General features: G+C 35.7%; 1 protein-coding gene across 1 annotated transcript in view; it reads left to right on the top strand.

The window, feature by feature from the left end:
* Positions 1-40: 40 nt before the first annotated feature.
* The window catches only part of LOC140165117 (SMC5-SMC6 complex localization factor protein 1-like), a 33,044-nt gene continuing 24,021 nt past the window's right edge, over positions 41-9,063 (top strand). The window contains exon 1 of the mRNA XM_072188548.1: positions 41-264. The gene's annotated coding sequence lies outside the window, so the exon portion shown is untranslated. The remainder of the gene's footprint in view (positions 265-9,063) is intronic.

The raw sequence follows: 9,063 nt of genomic DNA, 5'->3' as shown, positions 1-9,063 counted from the left end.
TTATGCAGTGAAGCAATCTAAAAGCACAGAATATTGATTGTCTGTAGCTTTGTATAGGAATTTAAGGAAAATGGGTATCGGCCACTCTAGACACAAAAACCGCGCGGACAAAAATCGATTACAAAACAATAAACACAGATTACAATCAGTAAGCTTACGCTTGTACTCACTCTGATGATGCTGAATGAAGCAGACTCAATTTATCCGTCTGAACAGGTCTAATTTCAACTCATGAACTTCAAGTTCAACTTCAATATTTATACGGTAAGACCATCCAGTTTAAAAGCTAGAATATCACATGAGAAACTGCGGGTTTGGACTTTTTAGTTTTTATGATGCCATCCATGGCAATGCCAATGCCATGGTCATACGTCATGATGGTGGATTGAATTTGATGTTTTTTTATTATAATTATATTTTATACCAGCATGACCCCGGGAGCATGACTAGCCAGCATAGACTTGCTTGCCAGTCCTATATACGCTGTACCTGGACTGGCTTACGCCATTTTGGATGTCAATGGGAAATACACACTTAACCATTTGCGCCGGTTAGCATGGTTAGAAACTTGAAAAAAAATCTTTAAAATGTTATCAATGTATATAAAAGTGGTACCAACCTTATTGTGCTTGCTAATTTAAGACTCGGTTGAAACAAAATTAAGGATCGAATGCATTTTAGTGTCCAAAAAGGCAAAATTATCGTCAAAGTTCTGCGAAATCGGCACCCTTGCGAAGGGTTCAGAATTGAATCGAACGAAAATATCCGATCTTTGCGATCAAAAACACAAAATTCAAACTTTAAACATGGCCCATTTCACGGTTAGGCGCCACTTTTGGTGAAAAAAACTCGAAATTTTCAAAATGGACTAAATTCCATTTAATGGGGGTTTTCTTTTCCAAATAAGACCAGATTTTCATAAAAATATAATTTCCCAGCTTAAATCTCTCTACTTCTTGAAGAAAATTATGATTTATTATCTCATGTTATGTAATTTTTTAACGAATTTGATAAATATTGAGTAGTGAATATTTATACTTTGACTGTCCAATACATATATAATAGATATTTAAAATAAACGAGTATGTCATAGGCTCTCTTCTGACCAAATTTTGACAAATTTTGTTGTGTAATGACAAATTTATGGCCACTTAAATGTAATTTTTGTGGTAAAAAAGGGAAATTGACATGAAAAGGTTTACTCCACAATTTTAATAATCAATGAATGACTCTAATATTTCACAGCTTTGAAGGTCATAATATGGGTAATGTTCACAAATAATATCAGCCAGTTTGAAAACACAGGTCAAATTCAAGATTCTGATGTTCGTGCAATTTTGGATGTGACTGATGTCAATGTGAACTGAAACCACACACTGTAAAGCAGAGTATGTTTCAGAAAATAATGATTCAAAGAGTTTTCACACACTCAGTAAATTAAATGGGATATATTGAAACATATCAACCTGTGTTAGTGTTCATTTTAAAACATTGTTTACAATTTATAGAAGCGGATGTGACATTTTCAATTGTGAACAGAATATTTCATTATTATAAACAGTTTGCTTGTCAAAAATAAGCACTTCTAACACATATATTTTGTGAGATTCTATTGAATTAGCAATGCTAAAATGTTTTTCCTGACCCTTAATATTTTTGACAAGCAAAATGTTTATAATAATGAAATATTCTGTTCACAATTGAAAATGTCACATCCGCTTCTGTAAATTGTATACAAAACTGTCCTCTAAAGACAAAAGACAAAGCTATGAAATAATCATATATGACATGTACAAAAAAATTAACCTATTTTAGAAAGTCAAATATCATGTTGTTTAAGTATTTTGGCCTAAAAACTACTAATTTTGAGGATGTGACATGTGAACGGAAATTGAAGCTTTTTGAATCTCCTGTCACAATTAAAGAAGACGAACTGAATTAAAGATTTGTTGTGCCTTTTGAACCCCCACAAACCTGTAATGAAATAACTTCAAATTGGCATCCTACATGTAGTTCCATTCCTGTCTTAGTTCTTTGAAGAAACTATTTTGGATGTGACAGGTACCAGGCCACGCGTTTTGAACTCGCCACCCAAAAATGGTGGTGGTGTTACGTATTTTCAAATTATGATCTGTTCAATTCATCATACCTCGGCTAAACAAAAAGATTATGTCATAGTTTTGGTCTCATTTGAAAGCTAAATAATACCACTAAATAACCTGTAAATATGAAGAATATGGCTTCTCAACTAACAAAGCTGTGGTTGATTGAATTGCGAGCAGTCAGGGTGGTGGAAGGGGGAAGCGGAGGAGGGGAAGCGGTACACACAAAAACTCTATGGGAACGCTGACGTTTCATGTGTGTAACTTGAATAAATTCACTGCTACAGGGGCTATAAACTTGGTTTTGGTCTTAATTTACAGCTAAACAATTCTGCTAATTGTCTTTAATCATTTTGAACTCTTTATGATTGGTTTAGTCTATAAAATTCAAACTTTTACGTACAAAACCACCCGTTTTCATATTAAACACTGTAGTAAGTAATGCGGATGTATTCAAAATCTAAAAGTTGCTGTAAAATTTTTATTACTTATCCTATCATAGGCAAAGTATACATTTTCTGATAGGAAATTTGATGAGGAATCTAAATATGGACTGACTTTTTTTGTATGGGTTAGGGGTAAAATGTTGCAGTTCAAAATATGATAAATTGTAAAAAAATTTAACATACTTTTGAACACCCTGTATTCGAGATTACCAAACAGCTGTGATTTTTTTTTTCCAAAGTCTGTAGGCTCCCCTATCCTCTAACTAAATAGATGCTGTTTACTTTCAGTTTATTACTGCAAGTTAGTGATAAGCAATGCATTAAGTAACCCTTTTTGTATCCGAATTTTTTATTCCACCCTGTATAATTTCAAGGTCACCCTGTATGAGTTGAAATATGTATTGTTACATTCCTTATTCCTTCAGCTTTCCAAAAATGTACACTTTTGCTAGTTTAGGGTTGATAATTGTGGAGATATTTTAATTTGAAACTCGATTGGGGTAAAAATTCATATATATTTGTGATGTAACGCTATGGGTGGCGAGTTCAAAACACATGGCCACCATGGATGTGACACATGTGAACGGAAACTTTGAAATGACATCTGCAAGCTAAGTTGATGAAGGAGTTTTCATTAAATGGTGTCATTAGATAGCTCATAGCAGGAGATTTTTAAAAATCAAGGAGAAAAAATTCTGCCACTTATTTGTTAATAAATTATACTATTTGGAAAATTAATCGGATGTGACAAAATTGTGAACGGAATTTGTTGGCAGAAATTCAAAATATCGCTGTATCTACATATTAAGAGCAACAAGTGTAATTTGTTCAACAAATAGTAACAAGACTCTGAACTTTACTAAAACACACTAGTTTGCCATTCATGTAAAGTATTAGTCGATCTATTCCACATTGAATAAGGTACATAGATGTGAACGGAAAATGTCACATCCGAATTCAGAAATTTAAATGGTTCTCATGCTAGTTTAACTGACAACTAATATTTTGTTGATGTATGGCTGTATAGTGCAACTCGTTCACTACATAAAAACAACAAAAAGCAGATGGTAGGCTCAACATAGTTAAAAGTGGCAGCATTGGAAAATAAATGTCTGTTTCAGGTTGCTAGTAAAATGTGGTTTTTGACCACTTCTGACCCCTGTGCACCCTGAAAGATAAAAGCAGAAAGGCCGATTAAGCTAGTGGAGGTAGGCCATACAGAGACAATGAAAAATCACCAACAGTCAATTCTGTAACCCCATTATTTTTTACACACCAGGCCAGATATGTTGAAAATCAAAAAGTGGCGCCTAACCGTGAAATGGGCCACATACTATTGGCAAAAGACATTATTACCAAACAATATAGAATAGAAAATTTGACATCATTTTCTCAAAATATTGAAGAAATTTGCTCACTAGACATCGAAAAAGTACGCAATCCAATTCCTGTTCAAACGCGTGAGAAACTGAAAGTGCATAATCCCGACTAAGCCAGCATGCCAATCATGAATTATGAGCTAGCCTAGCTAAACTTAGTCGGGATTATGCTAGTAGATTGGAAGAGTATAAAATTAGGCTTAAAATGAGGTATGAACCACTGCTGTAGGATATGGGGTTACGGAAAGGCAATCAAATTTGTATCACAATTTTCAGAAAAGTGTAATCCCTCCACCCTTTTTGCATACCCAACTTATGACATGCGACCATGTATATCTTTATTTAATGAGTTTATATTCTTATTCTTGGGTTGCTAGCAAGTTGGAAATATACGGCTGATTTTTACGTCGATAGTAGGCCTACTACTTCCAATCTCTTTCGTGCTCTATCTGATGATTGTTAGAGGATCAGATATTGCCCAGTCCTGATAGTTGAGTATCGTATTAATAAAAGTACCGCCCATCCTTGGGTCTCATAATGGCGATATATCAGACAACATACAACTGAGTTTGCCTCCTTAATTAGTGTATAATTAAGCCAGTAGTCAGCTTGCAACATGGTGTCAGAAGTGAAAGTCTGATACTCGAGAGACCCCCGCCCGTTTTGAGATGACTCCGATCGCCGTGGAAGTCGAAAGCAGAGAGATATGATCATTTTTAGTTTGGTCACCGGGCGTAAAACAACGACATTGAAAATGTGAACAGAAAACTTTCCACGAATCCGAAATAGCTAATGTGTGACGTGCTGTGTTGCCTAATGGACTGCAAGCTGAAATTAGCAGAACAGTGGATGGAAAAGAAAGAAAAATCGGCAAGATCGCGAGATGCTTTGAACTGAGGAACTTTGAAAGAATCTGATAAAACTAGTTTGCAGAATATTAATCAACAAAGCTGAGCAGAGATATGACAGCAAGAATACAGAACTGGCAAACTAAGACTAAGTGAATTGACAGTGAATGATCCAAATGATAGCAAGTCATGCAAGTACAAGTTGACAAAGCTTAAAAAGGACTTGTGACTTTTGCTGATACACAATGAGATATGTGTTTACAATGTGATGCCATTGGACGCGATTATAAAATGATTATGAACCATGTTAGCAATGTAGAAGCCATTCGCATGCAGGATGCAAGTCATTTGTCATAGAGATGATTCCAGAAGAGAATCACCATGAGGATGTTTGCAAGCAATAATCTGAGGTGAAGTGGACTGCAACGTTGCACCTCACCGGGTGTAAGCCATTCAACATGCGACTCAGATGTGATGCCATCGGTGTAGTGATGTGGTCGACATGCCTTATGTCGACATAATGTCGACGTCGGCACGTATGCCGACATGTCGACATCAAAAAATCATGTCGACAAAAAAATTTTTTTTTTTTTTTTTTTTTTTAGTTTTCAAAAATATTTTTGGCCAGAAAAGCAAGTTATAGGCCCAAACTGACTTGTTATTCAAGGTTGAAACCAGAAATACTGCTACTAAAAATAAAAAAATGCCAATTTTTTTTTACAAAGTTGGATGAACTTGTACATTTTGATTACCTTTGCTTCTATTGAACAGTCAGGGACACATTGAATTAGTATGCATTGCTAGCTGTTCAATAGAAACAAAAGTAATTCAAATGTACAACTTTTTCTTAACTTTGTAAAAAAAAATTGGCATTTTTGAGTAGCAGTATTTCTCTCTGGTTTCAACCTTGAATAACAAGTCAGTTTGGGCCTATAACTTGATTTTCTGGCCAAAAATATTTTTTGAAAAGAAAAAAAAAATTTTTTTTTTTTTTTTTTTTTTTTTAGAATTTTTTTTATGTCGACACACTGTCGACGTCGGTATACGAATTATATCGACATGTCGACAATAAAAAACGGTGCCGACCACATCACTACATCGGTGTGTTCAGGATGTAAGGCACCCAACTTTGTGTATTATCGAGATTGACAGATCAAAATGACAAGAAGATCTGCAGAAAGAAAACGGGAACTCACTGGTCAAGACTGAATCCTCAACGCGATTACTTGTTCACAGTTTAACAACAACAATACCTTTAAACCATTTTGAATTATAAGTTACTTGAAATTAACCTCATTTAAAATAAAAATGCTGTGTGTCGCGAAAAGACTTTGGACATTTTCGTCAATTGGTGCATCTGGACAATCGTAGTTTCCAGCAATTTTCTTCACATTTACAGAGGAGAGGAAGAGAAGACAGCACAGCAACTTAGTAATTTTAGGCACTTGTGTTAATAGGTTTTTCTTAGGCCATTCATACTGGGCAACCAAAATTTAAACTTTCCAAATTAACTAATTATGTTCACAGATAAATGACTTTTGAAAGTCAAGACTCAAGTAAACTTTCATGGAATTGACAATGGTCATGACAGTGGTCAATGGACACTAACATTCTTGTTTAAATAAAGAAAGGGAGATGTTAGAGGATCAGATATTGCCCAGTCCTGATAGTTGAGTATCGTATTAATAAAAGTACCGCCCATCCTTGGGTCTCATAATGGCGATATATCAGACAACATACAACTGAGTTTGCCTCCTTAATTAGTGTATAATTAAGCCAGTACTTAGTCAGCTTGCAACAATGATGATAGCGATACTGCAAAAAACACATATATTTGAACCTTTGTGAACTTTTGGAACTAAAAAAGGCAGGACTGACTGAATTTGTGTTAGTGACTACACTCTCTACATTCAGTACATTCAGCCCACTAATTGTTATGAATTCCCGTCGTAAAAGCCTATCCCACAACAAATTAAAATGTTAAGGTTTGCTTGACTTTAAAGGGCTCGGATAGCAAAGTTTCCACAGCACATCAGACATATATCGAACTGCATTTTGAAAACGAGGATGTCCTTCTGATATCATAAAAATGATTAAAAATTCATATAGATTTTTTTCCCAAAAACACCAACAAAAAAAAGGGTCTTTTTTTTGTTGCAGTAGAACATATTGAAAAAGCTGGGCTAGTAAATTTATTGCAGGGCCACTAGATTTGCCATTTCACCGGGCCAGTAGAAAACTGAAACCTAAGTCTGTCCCTGGTTCAGAATGTTGGGTATGTATGAACGGGGCTCATTCATAGGATTTCTGGCATGATCGTTGATACAGCGATCATGCCCTCAATCCTCCTGGTCAATCCTATGAATGAACCCCTAACTGAGGCGATATCTGCTGTTGCCTTGCCCTTGCTCGAGAAGTCTAGCCAAGAATTTGCTCACCGATAGCTTCGGATTATAGGCTAGAGACCAGGGTCTTAGCTAGCCACCCATCTGGCCTTCATTTTAGACGTGAGTTTGCCCGGGGCCACTCATATATGAAAGTTGTAAGCATCCGCGTGAAAGAAAACACAAATTTAGGGTGGTTTTGAAAAGCAAAACATTTGAGGATCCGCGATTAGGGTCTCAAAACACTCATTTTAGTAAAAGAATTAACGGACGTGACATATTTATCCAATTATTCGGCACAAAAGTGTGGTTTCTGAGCAATTTTACCAACCAGATTTAAAAAAAAATCTAAGCCGATTTCAACAGTAAGTGCCAATTTTAAGCTTACTGATATCACTGTACCGACACATGCAAATATGTCTATCCTTGTTTAGGGGCAAATTTCCAACAAATTCCTCGCTTAGGGTGTTTTTATAATGTCTATTGTTTTAGGGGTAAATTTCAAAACAATTCCTTGCTTACATGTATGATGTAGGGTGTTTTTATTTCAGTACAATCCTTGTTTAGGGTTAGTTTGACAAATTTTCGACATCCTAGCTTAGCCTAGGGTCATTTTTGAAAGTCAATTCACGCGTATGCTTACAACTTTTATACATGAGTGATCCCCCTTGACAGATGTTATATTATAAATTGTATGTTTTGAGAAGCTAATTGAACTTTTCAGTAGACCCAATTTGTAGAACAAGGCCATATCACTATCAGCACATATTTTCCAATATCTATGTTTGAACTCTTTGAACTCCCAATAGAGGCCCTGCATCAATTTATCGATTGGCTCCAAACAAAGGATTTGAACCGGTGTCCTTCACCGTAGTAATGGCGGAGTGCAGTCCATTCAATCAAATGTTGTCATCAACCTATTTGATCGTAGTGCAGGGTTATGTGTGTAAGACGAACTGTCACAGTAGATTGCAATCATGCTTTTGTTGAATGCATTTGAGTAGTCCGCCATATTTACGGGATGATACGTCACATGCAAGGCCTCTATGGGCTATAGACCTCTGGTAAATGTTTTAAAGGTCAAATTAGGTCTAGGACAGGCAATTTTATTCAAATGACGGGCAACCCTCAATTTCTAGCAAGACCCTGCTAGAGACCATTGCATTAAAAATCTAGTCGGATAAGCCAGTTCACTCGCAATTCCAGAATCATGATGCATTGTGGGTAATATTTGCCTTTTTTTGGAGATGAACACGAGAAGGCTGCAGTGCATTTCCAATGGCGGCGAACTTTGCTCTTCCTTCAAAAACATATTTTTGTAAAACATTTTTATTCATTCCTACATACATGTATGTTTTACAAACACAAATTTCCTGTGAAGACAAATTGTCAGCGAAATTCCAGTACAAAACGTTTAAATTAAGTAAATGTCAAAGTTCACCCCATTGAAAATGTACAGTAGCCTCATCGTGTTTATCTCTAATTTTATTTGGCGACTTCGTTTCTGCACATGCGCAGTTGTAATTGTGAAAGGGCTTATTCGCTGAGCATGACACCTTGTAAAGCAATGGAAGTTCAGAAGTAAACACAAGCGATAACGACAGGCGATATATCCGCATCAAAAATGTTGCTATAATTACACTTCGGCAAAATTTTAGACTGTTCAAAATAGGCAAATCTTGCTCAAAAGATACATTTAATAATGGGAATGAAAGTTTTAGATTTGCGTCTATCACTTATTCAAATTACAACATCGTGACGTGAGTAAGGGTACTGTATATCAATCATGCATATTGCTAATAGCAATTATATGATGCATGAGCTGGAATGAAAAGGGCTCGAAAGCTATCAAATTCATCACCCACAATGGTGAATTTGAGCTCATTTCATTCCCAGCATGCATC

This window comes from Amphiura filiformis, chromosome 11, assembly GCF_039555335.1.
Source record: "Amphiura filiformis chromosome 11, Afil_fr2py, whole genome shotgun sequence".
NCBI classification, from domain to species: domain Eukaryota; kingdom Metazoa; phylum Echinodermata; class Ophiuroidea; order Amphilepidida; family Amphiuridae; genus Amphiura; species Amphiura filiformis.
The sequence above is the reverse complement of the archived record's forward strand: the minus strand, read 5'-3'. Positions and strand labels throughout refer to the sequence as shown.